The sequence below is a fragment of the Marmota monax genome, unplaced genomic scaffold (assembly GCF_021218885.2).
Source record: "Marmota monax isolate L192 unplaced genomic scaffold, Marmota_monax_Labrador192_F-V1.1 WCK01_AAM20220418_F8-fsc00012, whole genome shotgun sequence".
In the NCBI taxonomy this organism is placed as follows: Eukaryota; Metazoa; Chordata; class Mammalia; order Rodentia; family Sciuridae; genus Marmota; species Marmota monax.
The window spans coordinates 24,228,969-24,256,861 of NW_026695227.1; the positions used below are offsets into that span (position 1 = coordinate 24,228,969).

General features: G+C 38.0%; 1 protein-coding gene across 1 annotated transcript in view; it reads right to left on the reverse strand.

Moving 5' to 3' along the window:
- Prickle1 (prickle planar cell polarity protein 1) overlaps positions 1-27,893 on the reverse strand; it is a 107,904-nt gene that overhangs the window by 26,564 nt on the left and 53,447 nt on the right. The window lies entirely within an intron of this gene.

A 27,893-nucleotide genomic window follows, 5' to 3' on the forward strand; every position in this document is an offset into this window, starting at 1 on the left:
TTCAGGGTTGGAACTACAGTAAAAACCCACCCCTCACTCCCAACTATCAACTATGTGATTTCCCACATCCCAGGGAATACTGCTTTTAGAGAAGTTCTGATCTTAGTTTCCACAACCTTCTCAACTCCTATAGATTGGGGTATGATACATTCTTAAACTTCACTACTGAAAAACTGCCAAAATGTTAAGAGATTCAGAGTAGATCTTCCAAAAAATCAGTGTTAGAGCTATACTATGGAAAGATATCCAAAATACAGTGAGTGGCTACCCCCAAATACATTATGATTGCATTGTTATAACTAATAATTTATAAGATAGTATATGCAAAGTCCAATTATTCAGAGAATGTGTGTGTGTGTGTAATATATCAAAGTATTAATACGGTTTCCAGGGGAGGGCAGGTTATGGGAAATGATCATTTTATTTTATTATCCTGTGTGTATGTGTGTGGTATTGGCAATTGAACCCAGGGGTGCTCTATCACTGAGCCATATTCCCAGCTTTTTTTATTTGCTGAGGCTGGTCTAAAACTTGAGATTCTCCTGCCTTGGCCTCCTACGTGGCTAGGATTAGAGGCATGTGCCACCACACCTGGCTGAAAACTATCATTTAAAAATCATTTATAAAATAAGACAGTGAGGATCAAGGAAGAGTGAGGGTGGGGTGACATTTGAACTGCATCTTCAAAGATTACAAGTAGTTGATGGGGGGTAATTAAGAGAGTGGGGCTGAATTAGGGAATAGGGCCTAGGCCAGGTTGAACCAATCAAAGTCTGAGGGCAAAAGAGCTGAAGCAGGGGCTGGGGATGTGGCTCAAGTGGTAGCACGCTCGCCTGGCATGCGTGCGGCCCGGGTTCGATCCTCAGCACCACATACAAACAAAGATGTTGTGTCTGCCGAAAACTAAAAAATAAATATTAAAAAAAATTCTCTCTCTCTCTCTCTCTTTAAAATAAATAAATAAATAAATAAAATTAAATTTAAAAAAAAGAGCTGAAGCAAAGGAGGGAGAGGCCGGAGACTGTGCCCAGAGATAGGCAGGCCCATGCTGTGGAAGCGATCATAAGGATACCAAGTTCTCCCAGGGGTAGTGGGGAGCCACAGAAGCTAAAGCAGAGAAAAGTTGCATGATCACAGATATTCCCTAATTAGAGGGAGGGTAAAGAGAACAATGCCAGGAGAACAGATAGGAAGAGTCTGGAAACTGCCCCAGGAGTCAAGGGCAGAGAAGACAAGACAGTGTTTCTGAGAGAGTAACTACTGGGAGGGGGGGGGGAGAACTGACCTCGGGCTGCCCCGTGTATATTGTGGGAATGGGGAGGTGAGAGGGACAGATGGGCCCTGACATTTCTAAATGAATCTACATTCCCACGGTCTCTCCTTGAGAGACCACCAAAAGCTCAGTCCTGAGGTGAGCTTTAACTTGGAACTGCAAGTATTTTTCAGTGCCCATGGAGACAAACTTAAGGTAACCCAAAGGATTTACATTCCTGAACTCAAACTTTATCTTCCCATTGATTCTCACTTTTAAAATATAATATTTACATACTCCAGAGTTAGAGTTCAGAGTTGAAAGAAATGAGCACATGACTTTCAGATTGAAATATAATCTCTGCAGAAGAACTACCTAACGCCTAAAGCAAAGGTCAAAACAATGTTGAAAGTGGGGTTGGCAATCTAGCAGCTGGTGTTTAATACAAAACACCTAAATAATAGACATTGCTCCATCTTGAAACTCAAAATTATAGAATGTTTGCTGCTTTACTTCATGAACTACCTGTTCAAATCTATTTTGCTCACCACCATTTAAATTCTCCACTGGCTAAGACGAGTAGTTCCCACAAGGGAAAATCTAGGCATGCCAGCTTTTAACACTGTTAACTGTGTGCTATAACTAACCAAGGTGCTTTAAGAGAGGTGTCAGCAAAGAATTATTTCAAGCAGCCCGAAAACTCTTACCAAAATAAAAAAGGTCAGCAAAACTTTCCATAACATTTCATTATCTTATCTGAGATCCCAAAACCCTTTCCGCAACTGTAGGGATTTAAAGGAGGTGATTTTGTAGTGGAGACTGGCTTACAAGCTTTAATTAGATTGAGCAGGGGCCAGGATATGGAATTCAAATTGTTCAGCTGGTCTTGAATCACACATAGTTGTAGATAAGTAACTGTCTCTGGATCTAAGTTACTTTGACTATTTCCTTTCTCCCTTAGGTTTGGAGCTGTAATCTCTTCAACACTGAATTTGCATTAAATTATAGAGGGATTAAGGGCATAGGCATAGTGTCTGTTGTGTTTAGTGATATTCCTAAGTACTTATACCCTGGATGCTTTGCCTGGTACAGAGTAGATTCTTACTAAATATTTGTTGAGTGGTGAATGACTGTTTTGCTCACATTTGATCTTCCATGGATGCTGACTTGGGAATACATACTAAGTATTCTTACTTATGTTTTATTCATCATTCATTGATTTTGTAATTTTCTTTAATTTGGATTGTTTTAAAGTAAGGGCTTGGGTGTAGTTCAGTGATAGAGCACCCGTGGATTCAATACCCTGTACTGGGGGGAAAAAAAGTTCAGATTTCTAAATCAAACACTTCACCCACCTCCAAACCAATATTGTCCTTTGACTCTATGGTCGTCTGCTTATGGTACTACCAGTTCTGGTGTAATATCTTACTCATCTGAAATCTGCTCATCACAGAGGCCTCCTTTGCTCTGGATACTCTTTTTCTTGCCTATACTCATTCAGTCACTTAACCAAGTCCCTGCATTTTTAAAATTGTCTTTAATTCCAGCTTCTCAGGAAGCTGAGGCAGGAGGATCACTTGAGTTTGAAGCCACATGGCAACATGGGGAGACCTGATCTTAGAGGGGAAAAAAAAAAGAAAGAAACAAAGCCTCTATTGACCCCTCCTCCCCACCCGGTGAATGCTGCTAGCTGTGCTCTATTCTGGGACATTATACTAGCCGAACTCATTTATTCAAGTCCTTCCATTTCCATATTTGTTCTCCTGAACTTGATACCATGAGTCTGACCACATCATTCTCTTACTTTACAACCCCTTCTTTCAAGTGTTTGCAGCACCTCCATATGACAAAATTAAGGTTCTTTGCAAAGAAGCCCCTACGTTCCATCTCCATCACCTGTTATAACTCACTTTCGGCTCTACAACTGGTAGCTTGCATCTATATCATGCTGTCTCATGACCCTTTGTCTATAGTCTTGTCATTTCCTTTACTTGAGGACATTCAGTCACTCACTCTTATTAGCCTAACTAATTCTTCAATATGTAATTAATGATAAGCATGGAAATGCTCCCAAGGCCCCATTAGACCAAGGGCTCCTTGGCTGTATTCCTACTGCTCCAGGCCTCTCCATCCGTCCCAGTGTTACTGTGTCATTCAGGCCAACCCCTCCACCAAAATGATTGCTTTTTTGAAAAATATTTTTATTACTTGTTCATGGATATTTATTTACTTATTTATTTATATGTGGTGCTGAGAATTGAACCCAGTGCCTCACACATGCTAGGCAGGTACTGTACCACTGAGCCACAACTCCAGCCCTGATTGCTTATTTTTTCTCTCAGAAATTCTCTTTACTGGAATGATCAGATTCTTTCCCTTATATGTGGATTCCTGCAGAATAACCCAGAGGCTCAACTTTCCCACTCAGCATCTTCACCAGTAAGGATGGAATAAAGCCATGGCTTGAGTTAGTATTAACAGAATATATATATGTGTATATCATTCATTTTTTAATATTTTTTGGTATTGGGGATTAAACCCCCAGGGGCGCTTAACTACTGAGCCATATTCCAAACCTTTTTTATTTGTTCAAGTTCAAGTTGCTGAGACTGGCCTTGAATTTATAATCCTCCTGCCTCAATTTCCTAAGCCGCTGGGATTATAGGCATGTGCCACCATGCCTAGCTGAGATATATTTTTGAGAAACAGAATTTCTTGTATTTCAATGTTCTTCAAAGAGCAGTCCCAAGTGCTCCCATTCTCCCTTGGCCAATCCCATCCCAATTAGTTCACTATACAATTATTTTCAGTGAAAACCATTATGTTGAGTGGCTAGATTAACACAGACCACAGAAAATATGCTACCAGCCCCCTTGAATAGTCAGTTCATAATTTTGGGTCCATTCATCTTGTTTCTATCTAGACTAGAAGCTTATTGATAACAGTATCTGTCCCTCTCTGTTATTTCATGGTGTTGAGCACAATAAAGACCTTCTAGAGGAGACTGGTTAATAGGGTTAATTTAGGTGAGGTTCAGAAGCCAGTACCACAGGGGTGACTCTTCTCCAGTTGGCTGCATGAGTCCCACACCCTCAAGGAGCATGTTAATTTGATCCCCTATGCAAAACTGTCTGCTTTCAATCCAGACCTGTAAGACACAGCCAGGCCATTAGCAGCCGGTTGTTGATCACACAGAAAGATAATTTTCAAGACACAAAAATAAAATGTAAAGCAATAGAGGATAACATCAGCCTTAGAGCCTTTTAAATAGTGGAACTGGAAGTTAGGCTGGTCAGAAACCAAATGCAATTCTGAGGACATGGGTTGAAGTGGCCTGTGTAGAAAGGGAAGGAGTATAAGAATGGGGATAGGGACTGGAATTGAATCCAGGACTCTGGTTATGCTAGGCAAGCACTCTTCCAGTGTGCCCTACAAAAAAAGAATTTTGAAAGGAAAAGTTGGGTGTGCTTTCTTTAAAGATGTCCAAACAAAAGAAACTGCTTCTTGGGAATACAAGTGGGATCTGAATGGATCAGGAGCATCATTAACACCCACTAGGGGAAGGGAGTCTGAGTACCTTCCTTTCAGTGAAATTTTAGTGGCTTCTGGACAGTCATGGAATCAGGATAGGATCTAGAGTCAAGTACATTTTAGAATTGTGAGTTTGACATGATGTGATGTCACTACTTTATCTTTGGTGATATATTGAGTAGGAACACCATGGTGCAGAATGAACCTCTCATTCTGATAGTGCCCGTGGCTTCTGGAGTTACTGTATACTAGGCATTGTGCTAAATCTTGCACATATCTACTAAAGAATCCTTATAACTACAGAAGGTGAATCTTATTTTTCCAATTTTACAAATGGGAAAAACAAGGTATATTGTTCAAAGTGTTCAGCTAAATAGTTGAGAAGTCTGGACTCAAGTCCAGATCTAACATCAAAGCCTATACTCTTGAGCTATATCATCATCATCACCACCCAGGCCTCACACTTGATAGGCAAGCACTCTACCACTGACCTACATTCCTTGTCCTTTTTAAAATTTTAATTTCTAGACAGTCTCTCACTATGTTTTCCAGGCTGGCCTTAAACTTTGTGATCCTCCTGCCTCAGACTCCCAAATAGCTGGGATTGTAGGTGTGGGCCACCATACCTGATACCAAGCACATATTATTTATTTTAAAGCAGAATTTTTTGTAAACAGCTAAATAAAATGCTTTGCTTTCCTTCACTTTTCCTTTAACAGCATCACCAGAAAGAGGGAAGAGTAATTCTAACAATTTTAATAACATGTTATTCTAGCCAGAAGTGAAACAGTAATTGTCCATCTCACTGAGAGCAGCTCCTTGATAATATATTGACTTTGCTGGCCTGAAGAACTAAAAATGTCTGCAGCTCAAAGGCAAAAATATAGAGGAGACCTGTACCACCCACCCCGCCTCCACCCCCACCAACCCTGGAGATCCTCAAATGACACTCTGAGCTTTTTGAAGCAGTTCATTGTACTATTTTAATCTCAACAGATACGAAATCATTTTATTGTCCAAAGACAACAAAACTGGCCTGTATTTGAGATCTTTATATAAACAGCGGCTCTGTTGCCCATTAGTCATGACCAGTATCAGTATGTGCTAAGCTCTTACTAGAATAAGGATATCACTCTCAGATGCATTCATAGTCCACCCGCACCTCTTCAATTCAAAGGTAGCTTATGCTGAACAAGGGACGGGCCAGGGGAATGGTTCAATTTATAGTTTGTGTGTAACCCATTCTATTGAATTCACCTCACATGACATCCTGAAGGCAAACAGCGCTGAAGTAACATAGTCATTAATAAACTTGTCAGGCAAAATTGATTACAGCTCAATTTACAGGACCATAACAACTTTTTTTTTTTTTTAACTAAAGTCCTTCAAATCAGTTGAAACAAATGAAAACAAAACAAAAAGATGGCAGAATCAATAATCTGTCTAATAGCCCTTCTGGACAATTCTACTAATATGTTCCCCAACAAAAATTTATTATAGATGAGCTCAAATAATGGGAATTGTTCCTTCTTCCTGGGACCCAACTTTTTAAAAAATTTTAGTTGTATATGTACACAATACCTTTATTTTATTTATTTATTTTTACACGGTGCTGAGGATCTAACCCAGTGCCTCACACATGCTAGGCAAGCACTCCACCACTGAGCCACAACCCCAGCCCCTGGGACCCAACATTTTTATGCAACATAAACTACTCTAGTTTCAGTTTAAAGTTGTTGATTACCTTGTTGCTTACATAATAGACCAGATTGTGTTTTCATCATCAACCATCTCTGATGTTTTATTTCTTTTTCAGTGGGGGTCCAACAAGACCCTAGGAGTTTCTGAAATGCTGCTGTTTTGTTGTTGTTTGTGGTACTAGGATGGAATCCAGGGCCTGGTGCATGCTGGGAAAGTGCACGACCCCTGAGCTATACCACCAGTCCTCTACTTTTTGGAAAAGTATGTTTGGGCGGTAGAATAAAGTTAGTGAAAACTGAAAATATTAAGGAAACAGTTTTATAACATATCACATCTTCAGAATCTGAAGTCAAATGTCTTTTGAAAGAATTGAATGATATGATTAAACAACCTCTTTGAATGGAGCCACCACTGGAAAAATAGGAGGCCAAATTCCTAAATAAGCAGAACCTAGAAGCATCTTCTTGCTTTTCCAAAAAAACTTTAAAATGACTTTCCTTGACATGATTGACATGATTCCTAAGAGCACCCATCATGAGGTAGGGTATACATATATAAAAAAGCACACACACATGATTAGGCAAATTAAAATCTACTGCAGAAAACTTCATTCTGTTTATCATGCTTAATTGATTTCTTAGGGAGAATAGGATCACATATACAAACATTTGGAATCCTTGAAAGCCTTTAATAGGAACACCAAGGCATTATGATGTTGGTGCTATATAATAACAAATTTAATATATAATGAAATCAGAAGGGGAAAAATTCAAGATCATCACTAGTGCATTATCTGGATTGTGCTTCATGAGGAAAATATTTGCTATTAGCATCAACATTGCTGGCAGCAATTAGGAGAAAGTGGATTGGGGCCCTTGCCATGCTAGCCCTAGAAGCTTGCCAACAGGTGTGGAAGCTCTGACCCTCTTTGGGTAAATTCCTGGAGGCAGTTTTTGTTTGGAGTAGGGGAGGAACTGACAATTCGTATACAGAAGGCCTGGGAATGAATATCTACACTTAGTTTTCTCTTTCTTTCATTCCTTTTTTTTAAAAGATGGTTTTACATTTTAGAGAGTTCTTAAAGGTAAAATATAGGGTATACTTAACTAGAGTACTTGTTAGATATGACTTAAAAAAAATCATTCACTTCTCTGCTCCTTTCTACTTCCAACTTCGAAGGACCAATGCTTTACACTGGAATGTATTTTCAGGGCAGATGGAGGAAAAAGAACAGTCTCAGATGTCTCTTTTCTCTATTTCTTTCCTTCCCTGTAAGGTTTTCCTTTATGAAGCTTTCAGTTTTAGGTTTCCATAACCTCCTAATGCAAAACAGGCTAAGAAGAGTAACGAATGTAATAAACCACATGTTGCTTTTCTTTTCTTTTCTTTCCTTTTTTTTTTTTTTGAGGAGGAAAAATCCACCCAGCTTATAAGAAGTATATGCAAACTTAGCAGTTAAACTGAAATTAAAGATGTTTTAAAGGTTTCTTAACCCCAGTCTTGGCCATCTTGTAATATTTTAAAATATAAATGGAAACATATGATCATGATAAACTCTGATTCTATTTAAAAGTAAACAGAAGATGTTAAATCCTGGATAATAGTTTTCTAAATTAATTTTGACTTATAGGGCAATCTTAATATTTTAACCTATGCCAAAGATAAAGGACACAATAAAAGAAAAAATTAAAGCGTTTTGTTGTGAAATCCACACTAGTGCATTCTGAGCCTTAGATTAACAATCTATATCTGGACTCCAGCAGAGTTACATAAATTATTCAAAAATTTTATGGCTCAATTCAGCTGTCAAAGAGAAGAGCCTTTTGACAACACTTCACACCTGTTACTTATCTAGTAAAGTCCTGGGCTTGGCTACTCCCACCTGGGATGAGCATGTCCTGACTTCGCTCACACTCATTTTACACAAGGTGAAAGATTCTTTGGAGTGCCAGGTACTAAAGAAATTAAGACACACTAAAATCCTTGGAATTTCCCCCAAAATAAGACTATCACAATACAGACCTTAACTAGTTACCATACAGAATCATCACCAGAGATGGTCTATTAGAGTTACACACACAAATCCCAAACAATAAGTCAAAGCCATTGACTTCAATATCTGTCCTAAGGAAAGCACTAAACTCCTAACAGAAATTATGAAAGCTGACTTTTCTCCTGGGTTTGTAGGAAATGCGAACATACAAAATCAATCCACATGAGAATATTCCCAGCCGCTGGAGTCCTTCTCAGCTGTTGGAATCCCAGATGTACCTCCTCACCTTCATTATACCCTAAATTGAAGTCATGTAATAAAGAGATGAATGCTAGATCAAGCTCAAGATTCCTACAGCCTCCAGAAATTCCTCCCAGTGTCCTTCCATGATGATACTGCTTATAATTCAAAAGGGAGAGGGGAGGGATTCTGGTTATTTACTAATGCAACAAAGGGGATTCTTGGCAAATAAGAGGTTTGAGAGAACTATTTAGTTTTAATTCAAGATCTATGGCAAGAAAAAAAAATAGAATCAAAAATCTACTTCTTCATAGAAGTCATGTGGATTTTAGAAGTTCTAAATGATAAATAATAAATGAGACTGGGATATCAATTCTGTTGATGGTTTAAGAAAAAAGGCAGGGGGATGAGATGTGAAGGAAAGCGGGGTCCAAGAAAAGCCTCTATCATAAAACATGAGGACACTTGAAAAGCCGGGAGTTAAGAGCTGAAGCACATTTCTGGAAGCAGCCAGGGTCTGCTTTGCAGGCGCCGCTTTTGGACCTGAGTCCAGGGCACAGGGCCAGCAAGGGAACTTTCTTGTTCAGGAAAATTGGGTGGGCACAGAACTGGGAAAGTGCTTAGTTGTAATTCAAGTGATTTAAAGGAGAGTATTCCAACTGGGAATCAAACGGTACCTGCCTCCAAACAAGCACATTTAGGGGGCAGAACATCTGAATGGAGGGTGGCCCTGGAAGCCTCTGCGGGAGGGCAGGGTCTGCCCAGTGGCAGCCACAAGTGATGGGCACATTAGGGAGCTACTGTTGATGTAAAAGGAGCTTTGATGGAAACGCTGAATGGGATTTGTGTAAGTTAGCACTCTATGGGTGTAAGAAACAGCCTAAACTACTCTATGGGGGGTGGGGACAGGGTGGAAGCCATAGTTTCCTGAAGAGACCACAGGGGGTCTCAGGCCACACAGAGCAGCAGCTCAGCTGAGCATCAGCAAATGAATGCAGCTCAGGAAGGGAAGGCCCTCAAAAATCTAGGCAGCATTTTTTTTTCCTCCCTTCTTTCTAGTTAACACTTTATTTTTCTCTCCTGGCAGACAGGACTCTACTGTTCTTCAGTCTGTGAAGTTTAAAAATGGCCACCTCATAGCTGTGGAGTTAGAATTCAACATGCCTGCAAAGGGCCCACTCTTTTACATATCCACGTGGACAGTGGACAGATGAATTTGTGTGTGTGTGTGTGTGTGTGTGTCTTGTGGGCTGGAAGTCAGTAATTCAAGGAAAGTGGAATTATTTTATACAGCATAGATATTCCAAAAATGTCTATTAAATGGATTTAAAAAGTTGACTTTGTACAGTGGGATGAGCTGTAATTTCAGCTATTTGGAAGGTTGCAGCAGGAGTACCATAAGTTCAAGGCCAGACTGGGCAACATAGTGAGACTCTGTTACTGAAAAAAAAAAAAAATCTGTGAGCTGATTGGGAAAAAAGTACATCCTACAAATGTTATGGCTGGGAATTGGGTTTTATTTATTTTTTTAGCAACAATACTCAAACAGCAAATGATCCTGAGTTGGCCAGCAAAATAACAATCACTTGGAAAACATCTTAAAATATACAGAATCCTTGACCATATCACTAGAGATTTTGACTCAGTAAGTCTGAGTTTTAGGATTTATGAATTTCTAATTTACAGTCTCCATAGATAATTGCTATGTATTATCTATGGAGTTTAGGAACCACGGGTCTATGGCTGACTACATTTTAGTTACCAGCTCTCCTAAGTAAGTAGTGCATTCATGGAATAAGGAAAAAGATCTCCTTTCAGTAGTTGGTTAGTGCACAATTCTACCTGGCCATGGCAAAGTTTTCAGTGTTGCCTGTAGAGCACTGATGTTGATGAACGAATCTCAAACTCTTTAATGAGAAATTCTCAAAGGAAGACTGTGATCGGACAGATCTGAGCCACCTTACTTAAGATGTCTTTCTCAAGAGGAAGTTAACTTCTCTTTAAATAGGTTAGCTGAAACTGTTCTTTTGGTGTGGTTTGTGGTACTGGTTTTAATTCACAAAACCTTTGAAACTATGGCTTCTCAAAAATGTAGGAGTTGAGAAAATATGAAATGAGAAATTTAAAGCTAAGCCATTTCATCATCTAATATCTAAACCCATAATTTGGAGGATATGCAATGTTTAATTTTAATTATGCATAGTTTCTACAATTTCAACACATTTCTTGTGCATAAGCTTCATTTTCATGAAGCTTTTGAGGTGAGTGCTGCCTTGTAGATGTAAATTAACTACTATCCTGCTGGGTAGGGCTGTTGAAACTTGAAGGCTACTGGGCAGCTGCTGTCTCCCTGACTTCTGAATGCTCATTAGTATCTCAACACATGGACACATAGCAGGCAGATCACATGTCATTTTGGGGATAGGGAATATTTGCTGAAAATACTAAGTACATCAAGTCGTGTAGACAAAGCAAAAAATAATAAAACGCACGACCCTTACAGACAAGAGCTGGGTAGGAGTTTGAGACCTTTGAACTAAACATCCGGTTATTCACTGGGAAAGTATTGTCTTAGCAGAGGACAAAAAAGGTGTCCTCTGTTCCACAACTTGCTATTTGCCCCTAACGTGATCACTGACAAATGACTCCATCTGTTCATAATTATGTCTCTTATTCTTCTCTATTATGATCTTTCCCCTTTCTTCTTACAAGAGTTCTACATCTTTTCTCTGGCTCAGTCTTCTGATTTGTTTTATTGCATGTAATATTTTTTCTTACGCTATTATTATCATATTACTGTAAGGGAGAATTCTTCTTAAGAACTAACCTCAAATCCCCATCACACCATCAGTGAAGGCTGTATTACATTGAGAGGCTGCATAGCCCAAATGATGTTGAGTGACATTTACAAAGCCAAAGCATCTGTGTTGATTTAATGCAGAGAAATAGAAGATAACTCTGGCCAGTCATGTGATAGACAAGACATCAGCTTATCACTGGCTTCAATCGCAGTATTGACAGTATTAATTTTTCCTCTTTAGCCAGAGAACAAGGTAAATACATATCCAAGGATACACAGTAGGATAAGATTACAACTCCCATTCCTATGTGATTTTTATCAGGATATTGAATATGGTGATGTCAATCTCATTTGAATTAGTCCATCCATTTGTCACTTTCAGGTTTTATAAAAATTAGCTTTATAAAAAATGACAGTGAATGCATTTTAATGATGACTGAGACACTGCTCTTACATTTTTAAAAACTTATGAAAGGATAATAATTCTTGGGCTGGGGATGTGGCTCAAGCGGTAGCGCGCTCGCCTGGCATGCGTGCGGCCCGGGTTCGATCCTCAGCACCACATACAAACAAAGATGTTGTGCCCGCCGATAACTAAAAAATAAATATTAAAAATTGAAAAAAAAAAAAGTTTAAAAAAAAAAGAAAGGATAATAATTCTTCTTTCATAATGGTTACAGTGGAAAATGAGAAGTATGGAGATTGTGACTTTGAGAGGGAGGGAGGGAACAAGAAAGAGGAGAGGGGTGGAATGTTGGCTCTACACTAAGTATTTTTATAAAGGATCCTCCATGCTCATACTGCTTAAGGGCACCGTGAACTTTATTATATGGCAATAATCTTAGCACAACATACTTTCCTGTTAGAATATCCTGGACCATTACCTTGAACTCTTTTGGCTTAAAATTCAAGTGTGCCTGAACATTATGTGTAATGTAATTCCCACAAATGTACTACTGTTTGTGGGGGAAGAGGCAAGTGGTAATAAATCTGTAAATCCCTACTACAGTGCTCAGTACAACCTTTGTTGGTCTGGGCTCAACAATTTTATACATGGGCATATAACATAGACCAATGTAAAATTCATCAGTGCAACTTTATTCTAAAGAGCATGAATAAAAAAAATTGTTTTAGATGAAACATGGGAGGAAACATCTTGAAATTATCTGGCTTCAGTCACAAATGAGCAGAGAGGTACTAGAAATAAGTGAGAAGGAAGCAGAGGTCTAATGGGCATGGGTGTCTTTAGGGTCCTTGGGAGGTTGTGGTCCTCAATTCTGTTGGGGTGGAGGGTGGGCCAGGGTTTGGAATTGTAGGTCTGTTTCTGCCACTACTGGTTGGAAGAATTTAACTCCTCTGGACCTCACTTTCTCGTCCACAAAATGATAGATAGGTATTCAGGTTATGAAATTCTGTGATTCTCTGAATTTTTGTATAGACAACCTAGGAATGGAGAAGAGTTATAATGTAGGGGCCAATTTAAGCCAAAAGGCTGTCTTAAAAGCTGTTGCTACTCTAGAACAACTGCATTGATTCCCTCTGGGCAGCAGCCTGCTGGTCTGCTGGGTCCTGTGCTCACAAAGAGAACCACAGTCCATGATGGGCCTGAAAAATCTGAGCTGCCACACAAGCCCCTTTTGTCTCTTTGGAGTTCTGACAATGTACAACTTCAAATGGAAGTTGCAAGGCATTTACCCTAAATTCCCGATCTCATCTGTAGCTCCTTAGTCTGGAATGGAAAATTCTATTTTGGGAAACTGTCCAGAGATGCATTTAGGCTAAGATGAAGGAAAAGTTGGAAAGCACACTTGAACATGAAATATGGAAACTCAAAAGAACTGCTGAAAAAGGAAAATGAAACTCTTCATTTAAAGCCCACTTTAGAATAAAGTTCCAAAGGACTTTCAGTATCAAAAAGAATGTTCCAGGCTGGGGATGTAGCTTACTGGTAGAGTGCTTGCCTACCATGTGTGAGGCCCTGGGTTTGATCCCCAGCACACATTAAAAAAAAAATGTTCCAACAGTACCATTCACTTTCCTACCATATCCTGTTCACCCTTCCTCTTAGGTGTTTGGCTTGATGTGTGTGGTGCCTTGGGCAGGAAGATTTGGAGAACCAGGTAGGTGCTATCCTCAGTGCTGCACATAAATATGTACTTAGTAGCTATCACACAGCTGGAACTAGATAAAGGTTTGCTGAATGGCTAAATGATTAATGCATAATTTTTCAGAGAATATTCAAGATGTGGAACATTCAGGACTTTAAAATGTTAATTTAAAAAGACTACCATTTATTCTATTTTCCATTTCCTGTTCTACCAATGGCCTTTTCTAAGAAGTAACTCATACCATTTGGTCTAAAGGAAAATCAAGATAATTGTTTAAGCCAGAAAGTGTAACGTTTTCTTGAAAAGGGTCCTTAATTGGATTTCATTTGTATTTTATTCCTGATACAATTAATCTTTTAATGAGTAACTATAAATGGATACTCCAAATTGGTGCTATTTTCCCGAAGACCTTTATCAAGATGGGCAATTGGAAGGTTTACATCTTTATAAGTAGGTGCTGGGGATATATATATAGCTCAGTTGGTAGAGTGCTTGCCTCGTATGCATAAGACAATCCCTAGCACCACACACACACACACACACACACACACACAAAAGGACCCCATGTCCTGTGTCTGTTATTACAGAAAAGCTTGAAAAGCCTTTATTTACATGCCTAGGAAGGACACTAACCTGCTCTGTTAACAGCTCTCTAATAAAAAGCTGCTGTGTGGTAAAAATGCCAAGGCTTGCTTATCTGAAAAGATTCTTCCTAGTTCAAAGGGTCAGTTTCACACCAGGGTCCCAAGTCTTATCAGCTGGCTCTTCAGAGCCTGGCCATTGTAAAACAAAGGACTCCTCCAACTAGCATGACAATGGTACAGTCCCCCATACTTCAAAAGGAGCAGGAACAGCCAGGATGCCCCAGTTGGACCCTGCTGAGATGTTTACACACACTTTCCAACAGTGTAAAACAGGACAAAGTCCAGGCAGGAGAGTCAAGGGCACTGCAGCCTGTGGGGTGGCTCTACTAATAAAGCCAGGGGAACTTCCGGGTTAAATACCATTTACTCTCAACACTGTACCCTCAAAAGATAGGATCTCATTATTCTACCAGGGTGAGGAGGCTGCTGGAGGAATGAAAGCTGACTTCAGGGGTTTTATCTTTAGCACATGTTCATGGGGCAAGGTTTGATGGTTGGGGCAGGGAATGGGAACACGAAGTACATTTGCTGATGACCCAGAATAATCTACAGGTGTTCATATGAACTCTGCAGATGTGCACAAAAATAAGAATAGAAGTTGGGCTCGGGATATGGCTCACTTGCCTAGCCAGCATGAGGCCCTGTGTTCATCCCCAGCACCACATACATAAGTAGTGAATAAACACTATACTGGATTTCAGGATGTATAAAGAAAGTCTACAAGTACGAGGTTAATAAAAAGCAGTATTTATTAGTATTTATTGAATTCCCTCTGGCTGTGTGGGTGGGGCTTCTGATCTGTTGGCCCTATTAAAATTCCCTGAAAATTAAAATTAAAAAACCTGTTTTCCCAAATCTGGCTCTGCAGAAGAATGAACATGGAAGTCCAATGTCCATAAAAATGATTGAAAGGCTTACCCCTGAGGTTCTCCAGCCCTTTCTTGGAGGGAGCTGTGTATTAGAGAAACCTATAAATAGTATAATATCAAAGAAGCTCAGGCCCCTAGATTCTGGAAGCTGAGATGAACAGGGAACAGCTCGGTCTCTGTAGCATCAAAGGTTTACTTACTTACATGGTTTTCTTTATTTTTCCCAGTGAGGTACATTTTGGGATGCCAGGAATGTTTTCAAAAACAAGCAAATTAGCTCCTATTATTATAGAGTATCCTCTGTCCTTTGTAAAGAACTTGACTTTGCTAAAGACCACTTAAGACTGTGTAGTTCAGGAGGCTAGGCTCTGGACTGATTCTCCTTTATACCATCACTGTACCCTCCTGGTTGTGTTGTTCAACTAGCCATGCCCTAATTCTTTTCAGGTTCCTATCTTTGCTTTAACCCCAACAATGTACTTGAATGACCTGAACCAAATAAAGGGCTCAGAAAAAGTTCCCATAGAGAGGAACAGATTTGCCTTTATCAAGAAATAATCACACAGCTCAGTGGTAGAGGAGCTACCTAGCATGCACAAGGCCTTAGGTTGGATCCCCACCAAAACAATTTTTTTAAACAAACATTTTAATACGTTTATCATGTCTGCTATTTAAAATTGCATCATCTGCTTTCTCCCTACTCTACTACACTCTGTCTCTCTTCCTGAGTCATTTGTCTTCATAGCCCTTATCCTCTCTGATAAACCATGTGTGTTTGATAGTCCTTTTGTTTGGCCCGTGCTCTCACCCCCAACCCTACTAAAAGAAAAGCTCCACAAAGGAAAAGATTTCTATCTGTTTTGTTCACTGATACAGCTCTAGTGCCTGGTTCAGAGAAGGAACTCAGTATCTGCTTATGAATGAATATGAACCCCACTATATATATTGCACCAATAAAAACATTAAAAAGATAAAGAAGAGCTACTCTTTGTCCTTAAGTAACTTACTACACACTTGCTCTATGTATCTTCAATGCTTTCTTCATTTCTCTGACTCTCTCATTAAAGCTTTACTGTGTCTCCTTTAAAACATTATTATACAATAAAACATGGATATAACCTCATTGTACATTAGGAAGACATTCTGTTTGGTAATACTCTAGCCCCAGGACTATCACCATTCCAAAAATTCATTTGGTGCTTTTCAGAATCCTTTGAGGCATCAATACAGCAATAAAAATAGTTCAATAGTAAGGCATACAAATATATCCCCAAATCATGAAACATTAATGATCTAATAAAAACAATTATTTTCAGGTTGCAACAACTGAAACTACTTGTATTTGGGGATTTTAAAATATTTTATTTTCTTCATTTCATAGTTTCCTGTGTGTGTGCTTGTGTGCCAGGAAATATTATTAAATCCCTTGCCAATTAGCTCTCTTTATCTAGCAGTACTTTGGTAGAAGAAGAAGGGGTTTTTTTTTTTTTTTTGTCTGTGTTTCATTTTTGGTGAATCTCTTGTCAATGTTCCCACAAGAAATAGTTATTCAAGTATAGCTTAGTTATTATTACAAAATCTCACTAAGGTGTGTGGACTGTGGACCAACAGAAACACCCTGGGGAACCCAAAGACTGATGAGTTAAAGTTAAACCCAAACAATCTATCTACTATAAGCTGTCAGAGGAATTGTCAATTTGAAAGGACCACCTTACCAACAAAAAGGAGAACAAATGTTGTTTTTTCATCCTGGCCTATTCCATTTTTTTTTTCTGTTTTTAAAATATAATTTTACCTAATTTTAAAAAGCAAACACTTCTAAAAGGATTGTTTTGGGAAACAGTAGCTGCCATTTCCCGCCTTTTCTGTTTCCCATGTGTAACCATATTCGCCTCCTTTAGCTGATTCTTTCAGTATCTCCCTTCATTTCTCTAGCTAGGAAAATATTAGTACATTGATTTCCCTTCTACCTTCATTCTCTTCCACATACCCTTTCATAGGAGGCAAACCTGTTGAAAACCTTACATGTCAGAAAACACCTTTACCTATCCTCAACCTGAAATGATGGTGGAACACTGATTTCTAAGCCAAAATTGATTGATTTCTTTTTAAAAAATGTTTTGTTTCTTTTTAAAATTCCTTCCTTCCTTCCTTCCTTCCTACATGGTGCTGAGGATCGAACCCAGGGCCTCATGAGTGTGAGGCAAGCTCTCTACCACTGAGCCACAACCCCAGACCCTAAATTAATTTCTTCTTAGAATTTTGAAGGTGCCCCCCTGCTGTCTTCTAACTTCCCGTGTTTCTGATTTTTCACCCTCTGAAGGAAATCTATTTTCCCCTCTGTCCCTGAAAGTTTGTAGGACTATTTATGTTCCCAGTATTTTAAAATAATCTGATGATATATGTTGGTATAATCCTATTTTCAAACACTTTACAAGATACTAGGTGGGCCTTTCAATCTGGAAATTCATGTCCTGTTCCAGGAAATTTTCTGGAATTCTTTCTTTTTTTTTTCTTTCTACTTCTGATACTCCTGCCTCAGCTTCCAGAGTCACTGGGATTACAAGTGTGTGCTGAAGTTATTCCCTTAACAGTATTCTTCCTTCATTTTCTCCTACAATTTAGACGCTGGATCTCAGACTAGACTTTCAATTTTCTCATCTTTTGCATTTACTTTCTAAGAGATTTCCTATGTTGTACTTTTTAAGACACCTGGTGCATGGTTTTCTACCTTTTCTTTCATATAGATTTTTTCAACATAAAAAGGCAATTTATTTATTTATTTATACTGTATTTTATTTATTTATTTTTATGTGGTGCTGAGGATTGAACCCAGGGCCTTGCACATGCTAGGTGAGCGCTCTATCGCTGAGCCACAACCCCAGCCCTGAAAAGGCAATTTATTAGTGAAACTCTACTTATTTATCTAAATGCAAATTTCCTAAATAAAACATTTATCAATTCAATTTCAGTAGAATCATATTTTTAATTTCTGAGCGCTCCTATGTTTGTGAAGCTTCCTTTTTGTAGCATACTATTCTTGTTTACTGTATAATATTTTCTCAGACAATATTAATTTATATATATGTACACACATATATTTTTATTACTCATATTTATATATATATCAAAGATAGAGTAAATACCATTTGGGGTATCTTTTTTTTTTTTTAACATTATCTTTCCCTGAAAAGCTAAACTAAAAACCTGACTAGAAGCTGTCTGTAAGGATGGGACAGGGAAAAGAAAAATTTTGATTCTATCTGACTTCTACAGTAAGAAGACTAGGTTGAGCTATTTCCTTGGAAAACTCCAAAAGTCAGTATTTTTAGTCTTTCCCCCATCCCTTGGCCAACCATATTCTCTAGAGAATACTTTCCCCACTTTCTTCTTAGAGGCTATACCTGACTGAATGTATGGAAGACAAGTTGAAGCATGTTACTTTGTTCTGGTTTGGCTCAGGTGCCTCTCTCAAGCTGTGCCTGTGTCTTTAGTCCAGAGACTCTCTGTTCCAGCCTTGCCAAAGGATAAACCTCCTTGAGCCTTTTGGAGTGTGACTATATAAAAGCTGCTTCTCAGCTTCCTTGTCTTTCAGATCAGTAATCTGCCTCCTTGAGATTTCCAAGTCAATTACCAACTACAAAGTTTCTAGCCTCCAAAATCCATTGCTATTTTCTTCTTTCTCATTCTCTTCATCTTGTGGGTTATCTCTTGTTTTTTTTTTTTTTTTTTAAACAACAGTTTATTTACTGTCATCATAGTGAAAATTTAAAAGGGGACAGAGCTGAATATGTGTGTTCAATTGGCCACATCTGACAAAGGGTCCCTATTTCATTCTTTGTGAGCTGACTTTTAAGGCCATCCCCCAATGTCAGTCCCATGGCCTTCTCCTAACTCAAGGACACTGCAGCACTTGAGATCCTAGTTTGAAGGGAGAGGAGAGCAATTTCAATTGATAAAAGGCAGATGTGTTATAGAATACATACTCAAACTGGGTACTTAACAAGATCAGAGGGATATTTCCTTTGGTAGTCTGAAAAATGATGACTTCTACATAATGAGCTTCTTCCTGCACACCAGATAGGCCTAAATTTCTGGAATTTGAAGGAGCAATTAAAAGAGACTCTCAGAAAGTTTCTTCTAGAACTGAGTTTACAATTCTAAAAAAGAACAGAATTGAAAACCCAGGCTAATGCAATGCCTTTAACCCATTAGCAAGAAACTGGGTTTTACTGTAAAGGTTGAATTAAAAGCATCAGAAGTTTTCAAGGACAGATATTTCAATAACGCTATGATCAGTTGCTGCTAACAAGGAAGATTTTTTTTTTCATACCCTGGAGAGTTTTTTATTTTTTCAACTGAAGTGCCTTTCCCTAATAAGTACAAACAATAAATATACAACTTGCTGAAATCCATATGTTAAGGATTTATTTTTTAACAAAGCAAAGTTATTTAAGTTCTGATGTTAGCAACAGCTGCCAACTTAATTTGAAACTGTTAAAAATAGCTCAGTGGTCCTTAATTTTCCTATATTTGTCCCTTGCATCTGTCTTCCAATTTTAAAATTAAAACATTACTGAATTTATCTAAATAGAAGTTACAAGACAAATTTGCATCCAGTTTTTATTTAAAATTTTAATTATTTATTTAAAAACTGTGTTCAAGATCAACATCCAGTGATATGACCTTGAAACACTCGTGGCACTATCTATGTCTGACTGAGCAGGAATAATACATCTTATGTTCTTCAAAACACTAGCCACAATATCTGATACCTTCTGATAAACTGCAAATTGTACTTACTAATTAGATAACTTAGAGTATAAATATCCTAACATGGATATAGTGACAATATCAGGTAGGTTTTCCAAAATATTACAGGCAGTAAAAATGAAACACCCATGGCTTGAGAATTGATAATTCTCTGCTCTACTTAGGAAAGTCAGACATGAAATTTTGCAAAGAAGGATGACATTACTTCCCTCTGCAGGTATATAACCCTCAAGTAGTAACCATCATCATCTTTAGTGACTGAAAAAGTCTTGGTCATGATGAATTCTATGATCGAATTGTTTAGGGAACTGAACTGCAACTCCACAAGATCGCTAACAAGAGTTTTCTGAATTCCAACACTAACTTTGGACTTTAACCAAACAGAGGAAACACTTCAGATCTGCCCCAACCTATTTGATTAACTCCTGCCCCTCTTCTGGTCTTGGAGAGTTAAAATGAATCAGTGATTCTGGTCTCAGAGATTTAAAAAGTGAATCAATGACTAGTAAAACGGCCTATTCTTTTGATTAATTTGTGGATGAATATTTACATAGACTGCTCTCCATATGTCCAGACCAAAGATGACTGGTAGGTGCAGAAACACTTCTAGAGGGAGGGTCAGAAGGGGTAGGATTGTAGCTGGGCAGCTTGAAAACACAGCAGATCTCTGCCCTTGGCTTTGAGTGTTTTAGTTCAATCCTTACTTTAATTAGCAATTCAACTAACTTTAAAGGAAGACCTATGTGTTGAGAAATCATAGGCATGGGCTTTAAAACACAGTCAAGAAATAATCTCTAAACTTGAATTTCTCATTCTTCCTTTGTAGTTCAGGTGGTGTATTTCAACCCATGACACCTCCATCTGAGTTCTGATGGGATGACCTCCTGAGACCACTGCTTTATGTGGGGTAACCACATCCCATTCTGCTCTGGAAAATCCTACTTTGTACCTCTTTTCCAGGTAAGATTACTAGAGTATCCTCTTTAGTGTTCAGGTTTGGATGATGAATCATAAATTCACCCCACCCAACACTACTAGGGATTGAACCCAGGAGCACTTTACCACTGAGCTACATCCCCAGTCTTTTTTATTTTAAGACAAGGTGTTGTTCAGTGGCCATGGCTGGCCTTGAACTTGTCATCTTTCTGCCCCAGACTCCTGAGTCCCTGGGCTTAGGCCTGTGCCACTGCGCTCAGCTAAGTCACCGATTTCTGCAGTTCACTAGATCTATGGTGGCTCAGCATCATGGAGTCAGATGAGTTTTCTAGAATATTGACAACTGAAGTTCCTTCTATGCTTCTCCAACAGTCTAAAATGGGGGGCGGGTAAATATACATGAAAAGAATACTAACTGATGGGGGCTCTAGAGTCACACAATCCTGAGTTAGACTCTCCCATTTACTGATTTTGTGATTTGGGAGAAATTATTTGTTTCTTCCTCAGCATTACTTTCCTCAACTATGCAATAAAAGTGTAAAATTTGCTTTACTGCATTGTCATCAGGAGTTAATGGGATGATGTGAGGACATGTTTTACACAGTGGAGAGCTACTGTGAACAAGATCAAGGCCACAGAGTCTTAAATTATTTTCATTTGACTGATGTTTCAATATATGTGTTGTCTACACTGACCTCAAAATGTGCTTTTAATGCAAAATATTTTTAACTTTAACAGAGTTCTTTGATTTAGGCATAGCATTGAAATATTGATTGACTTTGGTTGGTTAACAATATAGCAAGGTATAGAAAATGTTACAGTCAGAATGCAGGCTTAGAAAAAGTTTTGAGATGGCACAATCTAAATTAGACATGATATTATGATGTGGTAGTATGTGCTTCTATCTATTGTTAAGAGGGGAAGATGAACTAGGTATGCTGTACAATCTCTCTATTGATAATTTATATTGTTTTTGTATGTGTATGTGTGTGTTACTGGGGATTGAATCTAGCACTTTGTGCTGGGCAAGAACTGTAGCACTGAATTACATTCCCAGCCCTTTTGAAAAATATTTTGAGACAGAGTCTCACTGTGTTGCTCAGACTGGCCTCTGATTTGCAATCCTCCTGCCTCAGCCTCCCAAGTAGCTGGGAAAAGGAAAACAGGCATGAACCAGCATACCTGGTTTATATTAAATTAATAAAAATATTGATTATCTAATTGAAAATCCAAAGAATGATGGCAAAACTTTAAAACATTTTTTTTTTAAAATATTTATTCTTTAGTTTTTGGCGGACACAACATCTTCATTTGTATGTGGTGCTGAGGATCGAACCCGGGCCTCACGCATGCCAGGCGAGCGCGCTACCGCTTGAGCCACATCCCCAGCCCTAAAACATTATTTTTAAAGACAATATTTCTTTATGAACTATATATATTTAATGAAGAACAATACCTTTAAAATTAGAATTTAACTCAATTTCAAAATTGAGAATGAACAGAATATTCTGTTATGAACAAATACAGTTTAAAACTATAAGAGTAGAAATCAACCAACCAGCCAGGTGCAGTGGTACACACCTGTAATCTCAGCGGCTCAGGAGGCCGAAGAAGGAGGATCACAACTTCAAAACCAGTTTCAGCGACTTAGTGAAGACCTAAGCAACTTAGTAAGACCCTGTCTCAAAATAAAAAAATAAGAAAAGCTGGGATGTGGCTCAGTGATTAAGTGCTCCAGAGTTCAATCCCTGGAAGGAAGGAAGGAAGGAAGGAAGGGAAAGAAAAAGAAAGAAAGAAAGAGAAAGAAAAAGAAAGAAAGAGAAAGAAAAAGAAAGAAAGAGAAAGAAAAAGAAAAAGAAAGAAAGAGAAAGAAAAAGAAAGAAAGAAAGAAAAAGAGAAAGAAAGAAAGAAAGGAAAGAAAAAGAAAGAAAGAGAAAGAAAGAAAGAAAGAAAGAGAAAGAAAAAGAAAGAAAGAGAAAGAAAAAGAAAAAGAAAGAAAGAAAGAGAAAGAAAGAAAGAGAAAGAAAAAGAAAGAAAGGAAGAAAGAAAGAAAGAGAAAGAAAAAGAAAGAAAGAAAGGAAAGAAAGGAAGGAAGAAAGAAAGATTAACCTACCACTTAAAATCAATAAGAAACTGTTTTCTAATAAGTTTCAATTCTCTCTGTACTCAGAATTAAGACCATGTGTATGTAAATCAACAATAAACACTGAGACCATGACTTTCAGAACAACTTAATTTGGCTGTAGTTATCTCAACATGTCAAGTGAAAGTCAGGGTTTCTAGGGCTGCTATTTTCTACTTTGTTTATACAACTAGAACAATGCACAAATAAATGACTATAGTTCATTTGCAGTAGCACCAAAGGAGACCAATTTTACTGACTTTTTTCCCTTAGATAATTCAAGTTATATCTTTGCCTTGAAATTTGCAAGTTAGGTATTAGAAATCTGATTTCCAAATTATATCAAAACATAGCCAACCGAAACACCACCAAATGTGTAAGAGAAAGTGCATTTATCTGAAAATGTATCTTGTTTTAATAAGATTAACATATTGTCTAAAAATACTCTAAAAATTGGGAAATGAGATCTCTGTAGAATAGCTGTGTTTGGGTCTTGGTCGTTCTAAAACTCCTTTCCTTAGCATTCCATGTGGCACTCTAGTATGGGAAAACACATCACTGTATCAAATGAGATTCATTATTTTAGTGGTTGAACAAAATTTTGTCTTTTCCACCAGCAAATACAATCTTTCTTTAAAGCAAAAAAATTAGCAAAGTTATTACTCATATTATTATTTGTTACTGAGGATTGAACCCAGGGGTGCTCTACCACTGAGCTACATCCCCAATCTTTATGATTTTTATTTGAAAGAGGGTCTCACTAAGTTGCCATGACTGACCTATAACTTAAGAATTTGCAATCCTCCTACCTTGGCCACCTGAATAGGTGGGATTACATGTGTGCCACCATGCCAGCTTGGCAAAGTCATTTTTAAGGTGGATATGTTATCTAAATTTGATTGTATGGAATCCAGGAATTTAAAATGCAATTTCATAAATAAAGCAAGCTTTGTGTTCCTCAGTTTCTTCCTTGGTTTCTCTTTTTTAATTTGTTCTAATTAGTTATACATGACAGTAGCAATGCCCTCTGGAACATCAGACATACATGGAGTATAATGTCTCGTTTTTTTCTGGTTATACATGATGTGGAATCCCACCAGTCATATAGTTATATATGTACATAGGGTAATCATGTTTGATTATTCTACTATCTTTCCTACCCCAATACCCCACCCCTCTCTTTACTCCCCTCTACCTAATCTAAATTAACTCTTTTCTTCTCTAACCCTGCCCACTTATTGTGAAGTAGCATCCACATATCGGAGAAAACATTCAGCCTTTGGTTTTTTGAAAGTGGCTTGTTTTGCTTAGCATGATATTCTCCAGCTCCATCCATTTACTGGCAAATGCCATAATTTCATTCTTCCTTATGGCTGAGTAATATTCCCTTGTGTATACATACCACATTTTCTTTATCCATTCATCTGTTGAAGGACACCTAGATTGGTTCCATAATTTGTGAGTTGAGCTGCTATAAACATTGATGTGTCTATGTCACTATAATATGCTGATTATAAGTCCTTTAGGGGGGCTGGGGATGTGGCTCAAGCGGTAGCGCGCTCGCCTGGCATGAGTGCGGCCCAGGTTCGATCCTCAGCACCACATACAAACAAAGATGTTGTGTCCACCGAGAACTAAAAAATAAATAAATATTAAAAAAAAAATAAGTCCTTTAGGTATAAACTGAGGAGCGGGATAGCTGGATCAAATGGTGTTTCCATTCCAAGTTTTCTGAGGAATCCCTATACTGCTTTCCATAATGGTAGCACCAATTTGCATGCCCACCTTGCTCTCTTTTAATAACAAATAAGCCAATCCTAAAAAACCAAAGGCCAAATGTTCTCTCTGATATTCGGATACTAACACACAATAAGGTTGTGGGGAGAATAGAAGTTCAGTGGTTTAAACAAAAGGAAATGAAGGGAAGGGAGGAGGGTTAGGAATAGGAAAGACAGTAGAGTTGATTTGGACATAACTTTCCTGTATTCATATATGAATACATGACCAGTGAAATTCCACATCATGCACAACCACAAGAATGGAATCCTAATTAGGATAAGTTATATTATATGTATGTATAATATGTCAAAATACACTCAACTATCATGTATGTCCAAAAAGAATTTTAAAAAATTGAAAAAAAAAGAGATTACCCATGTCCTAAGGCAGTTCATGTTACTGAAAAGGTGATTCTAAGAGGTTTTTTTTTTTTTTTTAAATCCTCCTTAAACTTGAAATAAGCATTTAAAGGTAAACTACGATGCTCATTTTCTGAATTTCCCTGCAGCCCTATTTATACAGGAGCAAGTCTTGAAGTTGGAACATACATAGGGAATGAGGCCTTTTCATGGTTCCTTTACCTAGGCCATCTGGTAAATATTTCAACAAACTTTTTTAACAGTGCACATGTTCCCCAACCTTGTTGTTTGATACCATAAGCTGGTATTAACTACACCGTGAATCTTCAAACAACCAAGAAAAGAGAGATAAAAACAATGAATCTTTATCTGCGTGCATGCTCAGTGTTTCAGATGGTTTCAAGGATGCTCAAGAGCCCCGTTAGCGTAATAAAAGCCCCAAATCAGGTGAGACATTACGTAGTACAGGTGGAATTATACCTATACACACAGAACAAGCGATTTGGATACTTGCAACTTTTATCTATATGAAAATGTATCCAGTAAGACTCACTTATCCCATACTTAAATGAAACTAAACCTTGTCAACCACAAAGTTCAGGACAAAGATCTTTGATGTTAAACACAGCATTCGGAAGCAACTCTTTATTAACTAGGTATTTGGTAAATAACATTTATCTTCAAAGCACCAAACACACTACATGTTCCCAAGTATGTAGTAAGTGCTTAGGAACAACTGTGTTGAATTAATTTATGAGCCTAAACTTTCTTTCCTCTGAAATATATTTTAACACTTTAATTGAATTGACCATGGCTTCATTGAGCTAATCAAAGGCACTTCCTATCTTGAAGCTAATTTTATTTCCATTAATACAGCCTGTGCAATACAGGTAATTTAAAACAGCAAGTACATGCTGAATGCAGCAGCTCTACAGAATTTTTTGTACAGAATGTCTGATTATAAAAGTCAAGGCTATTCTGAAGCATTGCATATTATAGAAAAACAAAGGAACAATAAGTCTAAGCGATGTAACCTTGATTTTTTTCTTAGAATTTTTATCTACTAATCCAGTAGTGAATTTAATTTTTTTTCCAAAATAATAAAAGGACCAAATTAATAGAGTCAAAATTGTTGGCAATAATCACTATTTAAAAATTCATACTGGAACTTAATGAGGCCCTAAGCAACACAGTGAGACCCTGTCTCTAAATAAAATACAAAAAAGGGCTGGGGATGTGACTCAGTGGTTGAGTGCCCCTGGGTTTAACCCCTCGTAACCCCCCCAAAAAATTCACATTTGGTGGGGTGCCATGGTGACTCTGGTAATTCCAATGACTCCAGAGGCTGAGGCAGGAGGATCACAAATTTAAAGCCAATCTCAGCAAAATAAAAAATAAAAGAGTGCTGGGCTGTGACCCAGTAGTTAAGCACCCCTGGGTTTAATCTCAAGTAACAAAATAAATAAATAGTAAAATTTCAAAAATAAAGGCATTAAAAATATCAAATCAAATCAAATAAAAATTTCACATTGGTGTGGCTCAGTGGCAAAGCAGGGGCTTTACCACTAACACCAAACCCTGGGTCTGATTCCCAGTACCACAAAAATAAACAAATAAAAATTTACACTTCTTAACATTTCTCCGATATCAGTAATGACTGAATTTAGAACAGATGTCTTCTTGGAAGACAGTGATACATAGTGGTTAAGAAAATGAGTTCTGTAGTCATCCAGCCTTGGTTCAGATACTGCTTTGTCATTTACTAGTTATGTCACCTCCATTTCCTATTCACCAAAACAGAGCCAATAATAGCACCCACATCATAATGTTATATGGGCAGTAAAAATGGCAATATCTACAAAGTGCCATGCCTGCCACATAGTAAGTGTGTAAAAGAGGTTAAATGTCAGATTATCAAGGGATTAAAGAGCATTACAAAGGACAAGGAAACGATGAACGTCTCTTCCTAAGGTGATATAGGGCACCTGAGCTGTCTTCTTGTCTTCTGTTCAAAACAGCATTATGGGATAGTAAGTGTTTGGAAACGTGGAGCAGAATGACCTAGGATCTCTTTCCTGTCTTTCTTTCCTTTTGTAGGGGGATGGTGGTGCTGGAGATATGCATGCTAGGCAAATACTCTACCACTGAGCTATGCCTCCAACCTTCTTCATGTAAGATTTTAAAATGCCATTGTATATATTGCAAAGCTAATATATACATGGCCATATATTTCTTCTCTCTTTCCTGAAAATAGAACCCAGGGCCTTGTGAATGCTAAGCACATGCACATGCTCTACCTCTGAGCTACACCCTAACCCAAGTTGGCCATATCTTAATGAAATCTTTGACCCTGACTGAGCTCAGCCAGTAAAGTACATAGGTAAAAACTCAGGATCTATCAAGAGATAGATTCATATATATTTATTGGCACTTTTCTAGATTTTGGATTGACAAAGATAATTTTTAAAAAATTTTGTATTTGAGCAACTTTATAATCTGACTCTTATATGCGGATGCAATGATTAATAAAATGGAGAAGGAATGAAATCTGAAGGAAGTGCTGAGGAGCAGGAGATGGCTGGGGTGGAGCTCAGCAAGCTTAACTGGGAGAATGAGGGGCAACTTCATAGAGGACATCAGAACTGGAACTGGAAAGTGAGCAGTAATTTATAGGGCAAAAAATGATGGAAATGTCATTAAGGAGTGGGAAAGGCAGACCCAGGAGCTTCCTCCCTGGAGAGATTGAGAGGCTCTGTGCAGCTGAGAAGCATTGAGTGCAAATGGAA